Source organism: Homarus americanus, unplaced genomic scaffold (assembly GCF_018991925.1).
Source record: "Homarus americanus isolate GMGI-L3 unplaced genomic scaffold, GMGI_Hamer_2.0 scaffold32531, whole genome shotgun sequence".
Classification (NCBI taxonomy): Eukaryota; Metazoa; Arthropoda; class Malacostraca; order Decapoda; family Nephropidae; genus Homarus; species Homarus americanus.
The window spans coordinates 1,083,559-1,098,249 of NW_024755865.1; positions in this window are offsets into that span (position 1 = coordinate 1,083,559).

Below are 14,691 nucleotides of genomic sequence, written 5' to 3' on the forward strand. Positions count from 1 at the left end.
AAGCTTTTTTCTTTTAATTATTTATTCATTTATTTTTATTCTATTTTAATCTTATTCCATTTTTTTACTCTTTTATTTATATATTATTATTATTATTTATTTTTTTATTTATTTTTTTTTTTTGCATAAGGTTTTTGGTGCTAAAGCCGAACCCTCCATTATGTCAAGGCTCGAGGCGAAGTTAACCTCTCATCGTCGTGTTGGTGATAGAGCCAGACACACTCTCACGTCAAGTACCAGTCTTTCGCCACGACCTTGCTACTTTCCGGGTCTTTCTCGTCGATTGTGTGAGAAGATAATGCAGGAAGATGAAAGCAACAAAAGCTTCTCGTTAGTGTTTCGTATTTTCATTTTGAGAGTAAAGTTTGGAGAGGCAGTCCGGCGCCGAAACAATTACTGAAACATTTAGGAACACAAAGTGGAACAATTTAGGACGAGTTTAAGAAGATGTATTGTAGGAAAATTGAGTTTGAGGAAGTCTTCTGTCTCTCTCTATCTCACTAAGTGTTTGGTAGTGTGTAACTCCCTGCAACAAAATGCCTTCTCTGTTGCAAGTTTTCAGGAATATATCACTATACTAAGAATTGTAATAGTAATTATAGTATCAAAGTCATTTCGGAAATATATTACACAATCGATACTTATTTAATAAAAGTTTAAAAAGGAAATATATTCATACTAACAGGATATACTGCAAATATATGTATGTTTATTTATATATATACAGTATATCACCTGTTAATTGCTTACTCCTCTAATCTTGCTTGAAAATAAACACTGATGTTTTTAATACTCTTTCGAGTGTTTGTCCGTAAACATGTGTTGTTATGTAAACACTGGTGACTTAATACCTGCCTCAGGATCTCGTGGTCTTGTAAAACTTGGGAAGATGATTGTCTTTTGTTGATTTTCTTCTGCTTCATAAGTCTGTTTCCTCAGTAATGTAAATATTGATTCTTACCTCTTATTAATGAACCTGCTCTTGTGACGTCAGGTGACAATACAATATTAGTCAATCAATCGATCACTCTCTCACTCTATAGAAAGGTAACAAGTACAGAGTCTATTTGAAGCATCTCCTTCACACTCTCTCACACTCTCTCTCCCACACTCTCTCACACTCCCACACTCTCACACTCTCCCACACTCTCTCACACTCTCTCACACTCTCCCACACTCTCCCACACTCTCCCACACATCATTCTTCTCCTTCACTCTCACTCGTCCGATTCTCTATACCCCCTTGACTTTTTTCATATCCCAATTAGTGAGAACAAATTTACTGTACAAAAGTCCTTCTCTGTCATTTTGAAATATTGTTAATGGTTCAAGAACTGTACAGAGACTAAGATAATTTTTTTTCAATTTCCATCTATAAAATAAGGGAAGAGGAATGCGCCCTGGAAAAACTGTCATGGAAAAATTAACAAAATTAATGAAAAATAATAAAGTAGTGTGTGTGTGTGTGTGTGTGTGTGTGTGTGTGTGTGTGTGTGTGTGCTATGATGTGTCCCTAAACAGCCTCGAGGGAAAAACTTAACATCATAAAGACATTTGCATAATGAAGTAAAATGACTAAATTAAGTTTTCTGAAGTTAAGACCTTTTTTTTTTTTAGTTTTGAAAGACAATGACAAATATATGTTCTTATTATTTTATGGAAGGATGAAAACACACACACACACACACACACACACACACACACACACACACACATATATATACACACACATATATACACACACACACACACACACACACACACACACACATATATATATATATATATATATATATATATATATATATATATATATATATATATATATATATACAATAATGTAAAGGTGATTAACTAAAACTGAAATAAGGGAAACATATTTATTGCTCTTACGTGACTCCAACCCACCACCACCACTCACCACCACCACCTCCACTACCACCACCATCACTCACCACCACCACCACCACCACCACCACCACTCACCACCACTACCATCACCATCACTCACCACCACCATCACTCAGCCTCCACCACCATCACCATCACTCACCATCACTTATCAACCTCCTCCAATACATTAACATACCCCCCCTTCCACTCCTCTTTTTAGCTCCTCAATTTTAATAACCGTCAAAATTACCGATTCCCCCAAGTTTTCCCCGATTCCAATTTTCCGATTACGGGCTTTCATTCTAGATTCCAACTTTACGATTCCAGTTTTGTGTTCCGGGTTGGGAGGGCGGGTTGCTGGGAGTGCCGGGGCCTCGGTGAGCGTCACAATGAAGGAGGAAGCAAACACTAGTCTCCTGTGTAAATGCGATAGATCAGTAATTACTAACTGAACTCTTGCTCTTTAGTTTTTGATGCCTTTTAACTCATCTCCTGTCTGCCTGTCAGTCTGTCTGTCTGAAATTGTTTAGTGGGGTATACTAATAGGAATGACGAGACGATATTAATACTCTTTTGCTCGTGTACTGTTGAATAAGAAACGCATTTGACATCTTGATGACTCTTACTATTGTCTTTCTGCACTTGAGTGTCTGTCTGTTTGTCTGTATGTTTATCTTTCTTATGTCCAATAGTATTTATATTCCTCTCTTACTCTTACTTTTCTATCTTCATCTATCCTTCTCTCTGGCTATCACTATACTTGATGACACTAAGCTGAAGTGACAACGGACGACTTTCCAAAAGCTTCCAATTCAACATCTGTCGATTTGGGGAAGGAAACGATCTTATCTGAATTCACCAGACTTCGTAACTTAGCATTTTCGCTGTAAGTAAGAACGACAGAATGCTTCAAGTTACGGTATAATCTCAATGTAAAGTCGATTCCATGTTGGTTGTCATCCTTATGTGATATTTGAGATGAATCGTATAATAATTCTTAATATTCCGTGACAAAAGAAAAAATATATAAAATCAGACTTGGGGTTGGGATACGGTATAGGAGAGTCTCTTTGTAATTCCGATCTCATTTTGAGCCTAGTTAAGTACGTGAAATGTGGTTGGTGGAAAGAGAATTGCCAATTTTGACTTCCTGATGGTGTTAATGCGTTACATTTGGTGTAAGGAAGTTTATAGTTAAGAATGAAGAACAAGTTACGTTTTGTGTCTGGCGGACACCTGAGAGAGAGAGAGAGAGAGAGAGAGAGAGAGAGAGAGAGTATTATGCAAATAGAGACAAAGTGAAAAAAAGTAGAAATAAAAGCTAAAACAGAGAGAGAGAGAGAGAGAGAGAGAGAGAGCAAAAGAGGAGAATGAGAGGTAAAAAGAGATAGAGAGAAAGAAATAGAGAGAAAAATGTTCGTATGGCGAGTCAACCAAACAATTTGCCGGCTGGGAGAGTCTTAGCTCGTAAACTCAGCCACAGTAAACAGTCTTCCAACTCTCTCTTCATTGTACAACAGACACTCAACGTAGCTTGGAGAGGACACCAATGACGTTTCACTTCAAAACATTATTTCTAACCCTGTAGAAGGCAGCTGCATACTTAGGTATTTTATTCTGGATAACGCCAGACGATTTTATTCAGCTGAGAGAAGCCCCCTGACCCCTAAAGAGATGATGAAGGCAAAACTAATATTGTGTTGGAACCGGATACCAGATTTCACGTCAAAACCATATGAACTTGATTAGTTTAAGTTTGGTTAGTTTTGGTTAGATTAATCTTGTTTACTCCTTCTGTTGACTGCTTTGCGATAATAATAATAATACTAATAATAATAATACTAATAATAATACTAATAATAATACTAATAATAATACTAATAATAATAATAATAATAATAATAATAATAATAATAATAATAATAATGTAAAGTTACACACCCTATATATGTTTAAATGTACAGTATATACAGTATACACACTGCTTTAAAAATCGTAACACAAAAAAACACTAATTTGAAATCGCAGCATTACAAGTTAAATCTCCATTTGAACGAGAAACTCAACTGTCAACAATGAGGGATTATTATGATTAAAGGCAATACACTTACCATAACGTAAATTACGTTTAATTTATTAAAAAAATTAAATTTGCTGATACTAAAATTTATGATATTTTGGAAAATAGTTTTTATTAATAGAATTATTTCTCAATGGAACAACAACGTTAAGTTATCAAGAGACACCAACCCGTCCCCCCTATCAGCCATACATTACGTGAGAGTTGCACAAGAAAATGATATATATACATAGAACTGCTGAGAATTGTAGCACAAGATGGGAATACCACCCTAATGTACGGTAACATATTCTAGGCATAATTTGTCTTTTGCTTCTACAACGTATTTATATCTTTGCTTAATACATATTGCGATGTAACTGTACAAGTAACTCCTTAAACCTTCTCTCATCGTTCTACCCCCCAGAACACCCCTTACACTCTGGCTGGGTAGGTCGGTTGGTCATCCTGGTATGTGAGGACTGGTGACAATGAATCACGGACTCATTCTTCACCCATCTCCCTCACAACTCCTCAACCTCTCACCTTCTCTCCTTCCTCACTTCTACTCACCCTTCTCACTCTTCCCTTTTTCACTCCCCCTCCTCAATTCTCTTCACTCCCTCTACCCCTCAACCTAATCCTTTCACCCTCACCCTCCCACCCCTTCCTCTCACCCTCTCCCTCACCCTCACCCTCGCCAGTGTCCTAGTGGGAAATGCCCCCAACTGTACGTTTGTTAAAAGAAGATTTTCAGAAAGTTTTTAACTATGAAGAAGCGAAGTTTGTATCACACAGAGATAGAACAATAATCTGGGTCAAGGAGTGATTGTTGACTTTGTGTGTAGGAAACAGTAAGAGACTAGTCGGTGAAGGGGATAAACGAGGCAAATTGTTTGGAGGAGTTCTGGAAGGGGAGTAGACAGAAATATGCCAAAGATTTTTGACATTTTCTCCGACGTAACCTAACCTAACCTAACCTAACCTAACCTAACATCCATCTCTCACCCTTTCTTCACCTTCTCACCCATGAATGAGTGAGGAAGACTCGAGGAAAACGGGGCCGCAATATGTTATCATTGTTTACAGCAAGCGTACTCCCAAATGGAGATTTAACACGAAAGACTCGCGACTTCAAATTCGTTTTCCCGCGGGCTGCAATTTATACCGTTTATCTGACAGATATAATCAGTTATTTGTAGTGAACTTAAGCTTCTGTGTGTGTGTGTGTGTGTGTGTGTGTGTGTGTGTGTGTGTGTGTGTGTGTCATCCCCCCTTCTCTCTCTCTCTCTCTCTCTCTCTCTCTCTCTCTCTCTCTCTCTCTCTCTCTCTCAGCACCCAACAGTGAGACACGGGCCCTGAGACTGACTCCTAAGTGACGGTGTTGATGGTGACAATGGCCGCTATAGTGTTGGAAGAGACTCAACAAAGCATAGGTTATAAACCCTTAGTGTGGAGCGTTGGTGAGGCTAGTGAGTGCTGGTGAGTGCTGGTGAGGAGTGCTGAGAGTGCTGGTGGGAGTGCTACCGGTGAGGAGTGCTGGTGAGGCTGGTGAGGTAGTGCCGGTGAGGAGGAGTGTTGAGGTGCCAGGAGGAGGCCGGTGAGGAGGCCGGTGGGTGCTGGTGAGGAGCTGGTGAGAGTGCTAGGAGGAGAGGAGTGCCGGTGGGAGGCTGGTGTGGAGAGGAGTGCTGGTGAGAGGCAGGAGAGTGAGAGGCTGCTGGTGAGGAGGCTGCAGAGGAGGCTGGTGAGGAGTGCTGGTGAGGGAGTGCTGGTGAGGAGTGGTGAGGAGGCTGGTGAGGAGTGCCAGGAGGAGTGCCGGTGAGGAGTGCCAGGAGGAGTGGTGAGGGGGAGTGCTGGTGAGGTGGGTGCTGGTGAGGTGCTGGTGAGGAGTGCCGGTGAGGTGAGGTGAGGTGCTGGTGAGGGAGTGCTGGTGAGGTGAGTGGTGAGGAGTGCCGGTGAGGGAGTGCTGGTGAGGAGTGCTGGTGAGGAGTGCTGGTGCAGTGCTAGTGAGGAGTGCTGAGGAGGCTGGTGAGAGAGTGCCGGTGGGAGTGCTGGTGAGGTGCTGGTGCCGGTGAGGGGAGTGCTGGTGCAGGAGGGAGAGTGCTGGTGAGTGCCGGTGAGGAGTGCTGGTGAGGAGTGCTGGTGAGGAGTGCTGGTGTGCAGGAGTGCAAGGGCAGGAGGAGTGCTGGTGGGAGTGCTGGTGAGGTGCTGCCGGTGAGGAGTGCCGGTGAGGAGGAGGGAGAGGAGTGCTGGTGAGGAGGAGGGAGTGCTGGTGAGGAGTGCTGGTGTGGAGAGAGAGAGAAGAAACACTCTTCTCTTCTCTCTTCTCTTCTTCTCTCTCTCTTCTCTCTCTCTCTCCTCATCCTGCTGTGAGGTTACGTTACGTTACGTTATGCTACGTTAAGTTACGTTACGTCGCGTTAGGCCTTTCTTTTTACTAAAATTTACATTACCCTAATTTTGTTTTAGTTAATGAGACTACAACTCATCACTTCATTCTCTAAATCACAGAACAAAACAACTCCTAAACGAAGAAGCCCTCAAGAGGGTTCTTATTCTTAGTACCTTATGGATGACGCAGTTGAGACGAAGAATTGGTCATTAAGTCAAGAACCCAACCATTAAATTATAGTTAAGTTGAAAGTCATTCTCAGAGTCGCGCCATTAAGAAGTCTTTCCAAATCTTTTATCATCTCTGAAATGACAGATTCAGGTGTGAGGCTTGGACGAGAATTGGCAATTAAATGATATAGCGCCTGAGGGGAGGGATTTCGCTGAGAGAGAGAGAGAGAGATGCAGACAAATATACGGACAGCCAGACAGAGACAGAGAGAGGCAGGCAGAGAAACGTACATATAGACAGCCAGAGAAACGAAAAGCGGAGACAGATTTAACAAAAACTAGAGCGCAGAGAGAGAGAGAGTAAAAATAATAGGTGGTGACAGAAGTATAGAGAGACAGCATAGAAAAAAAAAAGTCACTTACACCTTGGCACTAACGACCTCCTCGTTCATTTAAGAGAATGTTAGCACCTTTGATCAATACATTATTAGCACGGCTTGAGAGTGTGTGTGTGTGTACTGGGGAAAGAGTGGAGAAGACAAGACTAGATAACTGAGGAGGCAGTAAGAAACATAAGAGAGAGAAGGTGAGGGAAGACGAGGGAGATGTGAGGGGAGGCCAGGAGGCAAAATCCGAGGGGGAGAGAAAAGAAGACAGGTGGGTGACGAAAAAGAACCAAAATCTGAGACACAGGAGAAACAAGATAACAAGCTCAGAACTTTGACTCGGAATAAATCATAAAATATCATAACAGTTACATTTTTCATGCAGTTACTGTCATTATTTATTTATTTATTTATTTATTTATTTATTTAATCAAGTTACTACGAAAAGAGAACCAAGTCAGGGAAATTTATTCGTTTCAGTAGATATTTCTTCTTTTCACGAGAATGTCACATTGATTCGATGGAGAGGATCCGCTTCCACAGGACCAACTCTGAGACTCTCTGGCCTCCAGCGTCGACCTGAAGAAGCTCCAAGTGAGGTAGCTCCTCTGGCATCCTCTCTTTTCTCTGCCCCTTTGCGGATTCCATTTCGTGCTCTCTGTCCATGATCCTCTGTCTTTCGTTCTGTTTGTTTGTCTGTCTTTCTGTCTGTCTGTCTGTCTGCCTGCCAGCCAGTCTGTCTGTCCTCAAGCAAGGAGACCTGAAGATTTCTTCCTCTAAGTGGCCTCTATTTTATCACTTTTCTCATCTGTCTTTGACTATCCTTTCTCTCTCTCTCTGCTGCCCCTAATTGTTCCTTCTCTCAGTCGATTTGTTTTATCCTCCTTTATTTCTTCTAATTTTATCTCTTTCTCTCTCCCCTGTATTGTTCAGTCTATATATCTTCCCATAAATATCCTTTATATCACCACAAGGCTGAAATATCTCCCCCCCCCCTTCCCTCCTTCCCTCACTCCCTTCCTCCCTCCCTTCTTCTTCCCACCCAACCCGATACTAACTTAGTCGCAAAAGTTACCTCAGTCACCGCCCCTCCACCTAACTGTGCCAATCACGACGAAACTCTCGAACGTGATTTTCTTATTGGTGGGAATCATAAATTGTGGGACTCTGAGAGGATGGTGCGAATAGTGTCTTTAGTTTGAGGCTATTTTTCAATCTTTAAAGGTCAGTTCTGTCTCTCTGACGTTAAGGGAAGAGGCTGTAACCTGATCAAATTTACATCTAGTTTGGGTATGTTATTAAAAAACCTCTTAACTGAAACAAAGTGATGATTTCCTTGCAAGATCTAATTTACATAAACTTATAGCAATAAAATATGAATGTTATACTTATTTGTAAAGGTATTATCTGCGTTTGAAGGGATAATACTGATATATACAAAGAATTCTTGACTTAAGACAAGTTCTCTCTTCCTCTAAGAATTCCTCACCAGTTTCATCAACATCAACCTTCTCCCGTCCTCTGACTCAAGATCTTCTATGAGCCCTGATGTGACCCTTGTGTCCAGGTCATGTGTCGCGGTACGAGTTATGAGTCAACAATGGTCGCGTCCAGCAGGCACAACTGTCTAGGAGGCCAATAGAGATAGCGGAGGTGAGTGAGCCGCATAGTTACAGCTCCAGCCACCGGAACAGCAGCTTCCATGGAACACAGCCGTTGTGATGATAATAATAACAGCTGGCATGGCAAGTGCAACCAGCTTAAGGAACAGCCACTGTAACAGAGATGAAACCTGTCATTAAGTCGCGGTTACTGGTGCAGCTACCGGAACAGCAACCACACTAAAGACAGCTGCTGTGAAGGAAAGAGGAACTGTCATTAACGGGGGTATTTAGCGGTGTGCAGCCAAATGAACAGTAGCGTCACCCCCCCCCACCCCCCACCCACAGGAGATAGAGTAGCTTGTCATCTAGAAGTACTTAGAGTTATTTGATACAGCTACCGGAGCAACAGATGACGTGGGAGGAGGAGGAGGAGAAGAGGGAAGATAGAGAGAGAGGAGAGGAAGAAGACAGTGAGATGAGAGAGGAGAGATAGGAGAGGGAGAGAAGTTTACTGCGGGAGATACTTACAGTAAATAAGAGTATTGTTGAGGTGGACGAGGACGGCGAGTGAGGAAGGAGAGAGAGGTAGTGGCTGAAGCACAAGTGTTTTTTCCCTTCGGTTGCTTAGAGAGAGAGAGAGAGACACACACACACACAGAAAGCAAGAAGAGAGAGAGAGAGAGAGAGAGAGAGAGAGAGAGAGAGAGCAGAAATGAAATAGTCAAAGAGAGAAAGTGAAAGAAAGAGAAAATGGAGTCATATTGTTTACATTAATAAGTCAGGCCAAAACAACAGGTCGCGTACCCTGAGATGTTGTCATGATGACGACAGCCTCTCAAGAATATTTTACTTGTATTTTACATTTTATTTTTTAATGTCTGTATTTCCATGTAAATTTTTAACACGGTATTTAGAGCAGGGAGGAGTGACGAAATACGAGAATTATATTATTGATAAAAGGTTTCTATCACCAAACACGGACAGAGGAGTTAGTTTTTTATCATTATTCATCAAAGAGGAAATATATCATCAGTAGAGGCTATGTTACGTGTGTGAAGAAGAATAGACGCCATTATATAAGTCACTACCTTAATGACCTTCACCGGGACGCAGTCATCACCTGAGGCAATACCTTTGATCTGTTTGATGTCGTTTATTAGTTTACCTTCAGCGACGAAAGACAAGATTGTGTGTCCAATTGTCCTAGGTTTTTATATATTAATAACACTCTAAACTCCTCAATTCCTAACGGTATCTAGAAACTACCATACGTCGACTACAGTAGAGAACACTCGGCTGAAGTATCCCCCCCTCGAGTACCTGAAAGGGAGAAGCGAGCCAACTAATTTCATACTGCTGCTCTCGCTAGGGTTCTCGGAGGGGGAGAAGACAAATAGCGTACATTTGCTGCAGCTAATTACTACGATATGTTCCATCCCATTTTCTTTTTAATACCAAACACTTTTCTGATGATAGCTTTAGGAGGGGAAGTGACCGCACGTTATCGCCACTCGCTGAATGTACGAGGATTTTCCCGGGTTTTGCGGATGTTTGGACATAAGTTATCCATCAGTGAGGCTCTTTGTTGTGAGATTACTACATGTTATTGTGCTTCTGTGCTTCATAGACATATTTTGCTGAACTGAGAAGAAAATAAATACCTATTCATAGCAAAACAAACCTATCCTTATCTAAAGCAGAGTAAGAAATTTTTCGATTGTTTTTTTAAGAAAATTTGGAAACACGGAGAAAGATTACTCTTAATTAAAGCCTTTTCGAGAATACAGGGAATTAATACACAGAGGAGAGTGTTTTTTTTACCTGAGGTTAATCTTCAGGTGATCCAAATTGTGGAACTATTAATTCTTCACCGGGAAAATCTTATGCCACACAGCTTAAGTCTTATAAAGTTTCCGACATTTTGTGGTGTTGTGACATGATATATATTTTACCCACAACACCATAAACTTCTCGACACATTTACTGTTACCAAGTTTATTACTTCGACTGAGTGATAATCTTAGTTCTTGCTGATTATTTGCTGATTCTTGGCTCTCACTGAATACCTACTAATCACTGACCCCTCACAGACAGCCACCTCACACGTCTCCTGCTACTGACTGCTGTACTGAACCGGCTATCTGTCGCTGATGCGGTGTGCGGGTTCTTTTACTGACTGCTGTACTGAACCGGCTATCTGTCGCTAATGCGGTGTGCGGGTCGTGCTACTGAGAGCCTCATAATTAATGCCGATGTCCACAGGTGGTTGGGGCTGGAGGGGGGGGGGGTTGAGTGGGGGGACTGAAGGACTGAGGGGAGGTCTTTTGTGGGGCTGGCTAGTCCTACTGTTGTTGCTTCTCGCATTAGTACTGATTCTCCCTTGTCTAGTTCTAGGATTTTTATTTACGTTTCTGGTGTGATTCATTTTTATTTGATGTTTTTTTATACCGTTTATCGTATTGTATGTCTCTATTGTCGTTCGTTATATGTATATTTGCTATTACTGTTCAATAGCTCGTTTCATCATGTAGTTCCATCGTTATTGTCTCTTTTATTGCTCGTTATTGTTCGTTATTCGTTATTTTTTGTGTGTTTTTCTATTCACCTCTGTTGGTCCCGTTAGGTAATATTATAGCTGTTGTCTCTGTTATCGTATTTCTCTTTGTTTCCGTTATCTGTTTACCTTACTGTTCACCTCTGTTGCTCCCGTTGTATAAAACTAACGCTACTGTCCCCACCATTAATCCTCTCTACTCGTTGCTGGTCTATAATTCATCATCGTCACTTGTTGCTCTCTCTCTCTCTCTCTCTCTCTCTCTCTCTCTCTCTCTCTCTCTCTCTCTCTCTCTCTCTCTCTCTCTCTCTCTCTCTCTCTCTCTCTCTCTCTCTCTCTCTCTCTCTCTCTCTCTCTTTGCATCTTTGTGTTTATGTTTTTGCCGAACATTTTTTTTACCTTATTATCTACTTTTGTTTGTTTTTATTCTTTGACTATTGTTCTTTGTTTACTTTTGTGTTTGTCTATTGCTATTAATCAAGCCATGACGCCTGTGACACACTCCTGTGGTTCTGTCTGCTGTGTCTGTCTGCTGTGTCTGTCTGCTGTGACTGTCTGCTGTAGCTTTGTGTCGGGGGAGGTCGACTTGCTACCTGTTGCCGTGCTGTGATCATCCCCTTTAAGCATCTGCCCCTTTCCTGCCCAATAGACAGTGTTAGGTACTGTCCATATACACCTGAACCTTCCTTACCTGTCGAACCTGCCGGATGGACAGTGCCAGGTACTCTCCATATATAGCTGTCAGTCTCCTAACCTAACCTAACCTAACCTAACCTAACCTAACCTAACCGAAGGCAACTTGGTATAATTGGTCATCGTGTACAGAACTGTGTTTACATCTTGCTGAGCACTGTTGATGGGCACTGTCTATACCTGTCATATGTGTATATAGACAGAGACAGACAGACGGACAAAGAAAGCCGCACAGAACGAGACAGAAATATATACGGATTGTCAAAACGGGATATGAACACACACACACACACACACACCTACGTATTAAAATGTGCACACACGCACACACACACACACACACACACTCAGCAGGTGCACAAGACCTCCGCAATTGGCCACAAGATATTTTTTACAGTCATCTCACCTGGGGAACACAGGACATCAGCTCGGTGCCAGACCCGGAATTGGACAGGAATTTTCATACTCAAATATCCTGGGTTAGGTTAGGCTGGGTTAGGAGCAAAGAAGGGTTAATTTAAACTAGCTTAGGGTAGGGGTGGATTTGATTTAGTGTGACCATATCTCGTCACGTTCGATTAGGTTAGGTTAGGTTCGAACTTACCCTCGAGTAGATTAAGTTAGGGTAGAGGTTTAGGGTAAGGTAGAGTAAATTATGCATAGGATAAGTATGATTATGTTAATCTAAGTCAGCTTGAGTTAAGTTACGATATGTCAGGTTATAAGTTAAGGTTTGTTCGCCAAATTTAAGTGAGGTTATGTTAGTTAATGTTAATATATGTTTTGTGTCCAAGAGCGACGATTCTTAAGGAACTCTTGACCGCTTCTTGTTATGTGGCTCGCCTGTTCGGCTCCCAATGTTCGACATTTTAATCAATAATGTATACGAGGTAAGGGAGACACCTGACTACCTTTACCTACACCTTGATTATTCTTTACCACCACCACCGTCACTACATCACCTACGACGCATCACCAGACTCCCTCCACTACTCTCCACATTTTTCTTCGCCAATATCCAGAAAAATCCACTTCCTTCCACACACTTTCTACATTTCTTCAACCACCATCCACACTCCTTTCACACACCTGCATAAGTTTCTCCACACCTCTCCACCACCTTCCACTTCTTCACCACCTTCCACTTCTCCACATCTCTCTTCATCACACTCTCCTCACTACTTTCACACCCTCCTCACTTCCACCACACCCTCTCCACTGCCACCACACCCTTCCCACTCCCACCACACCTTCTCCTCTCCCACCACAACCTCCACACTTTCACCACCACCTTTCACCTCCCCCTCCACACCCTCCACCTGCCGGGGACTTGAACGAGGTACAGCCAAAGGTAATTTCCCTCGGGCTGGGTAATCCGTAGGTCGTGACCCAAGCGTGGGACCTGGCTCTTCATCCCTTGGACGAGACCACGCCTTCGAGTCCCACTGCGTCGACTAGTGCGTCAGTGCATATTGCGTATGTCGCCAAGAGTCACAGGGTGTCGACAAGTGCACCAGTATTCAGCGTAATGTGCTCACCCCCGTCTATAGGCTTAGCTTTGATGGAAGGTGAAGCATCAATGGTCCTTATTCATAGTCAGGGTCTACAAATGATCTAAGATTCATGGTCCACAGCCCAAGGCCCATTATCCATGGTCCAGTCATTATAGCCTTAGGTGCTTTACATCTATGAACTGTCACCACCCACCAGGGGCCACCGGCCATGGCCTATAGTCCGCGGGCCAGCCACCACACCCACCTGGGAACAATATCTGGAAACGAGGGAACTAAAATGTTCAGCTCCGGCCAGGAAGATGATGTAACGCCAGAGTGACGTACACTACAGGACTTCATCAGTGGACCACAGGTTCATGATGTCTTCGGTGACGTAAGAGACAGACGTCATGACTTGGTCTCCACTACTATACCACACACCGTGCACACAATGACGTCCAAGTGACGTCACAAACCCACGTCAATATGGCCACTGCTGCATCTGGGCTGCGCTCTGTTGCAGCTGCCGGCAGTGTGATAACCTTCCTCTTGTCTGGTTCACCTGTAGTCGGATCTATATTTAGTTAAATTATGCCGAAATTAATTAAAACGTTATACTTTTTACCTCATTTGTGTAATGAGACAATTATGGCCTTTGTGATTCAATGATGATGTGGTCTTACATTTAAAATAACTTGAAGACTATCGATTTACTCTCATTATTAAGTCCAAAGGTAGACAGACTTATTCTTTGTAAACAATAACTACCACAGACATACTGACAGAACTCCACCATATACAGGTGCTGCTATTACTACCTATTGATAATTTCCCTCGATGGCGTTTAAGGGTAATACAGTATTTGGTGCAGATTCTTCAAGTTTTCAAAGATATTTCTTCCATGACCCAGATTCATAGGAAACAATTTAAGAAAGACTTGATTCCTTCTACTTTATTGATCGATACATAAACGAATATTAAACCCTACGTCAGACAGGAATCACCGAGGTTTTCATCAATAAGAATAACTAAGATAAACTTTCTGTATTTCTAGTATTCATCACTTCTCCACTCACGAAGAAAAATAATAAGAAAATAAATATTGAAATTCGTTACACAAGAGACGAAATAAACTTCATAAATACGTAAATAAGATCCATAGTCGTCCCTGTACCTCTATGATTTTTTAATTTTCACCTTCCAAGTTCCATGTTTATATCTGGCTTCTGACTATCGTACAAACCGCAGAAAGTATCGTATCTGTTTTGGTTTGGGGAGAGCGAACGAAAACTCCGAAGAAAAAAATATATATATATCATTTCAGAAAGTATCATTGTGTGAGAATTTTGGACCTAGAGACCAGGGATTCGGATATGTATATTACGAAGATTATCTGGATTTGGAGAAAGAGAAAATGGAAATTATATCATTGACTTGTACGAATAAT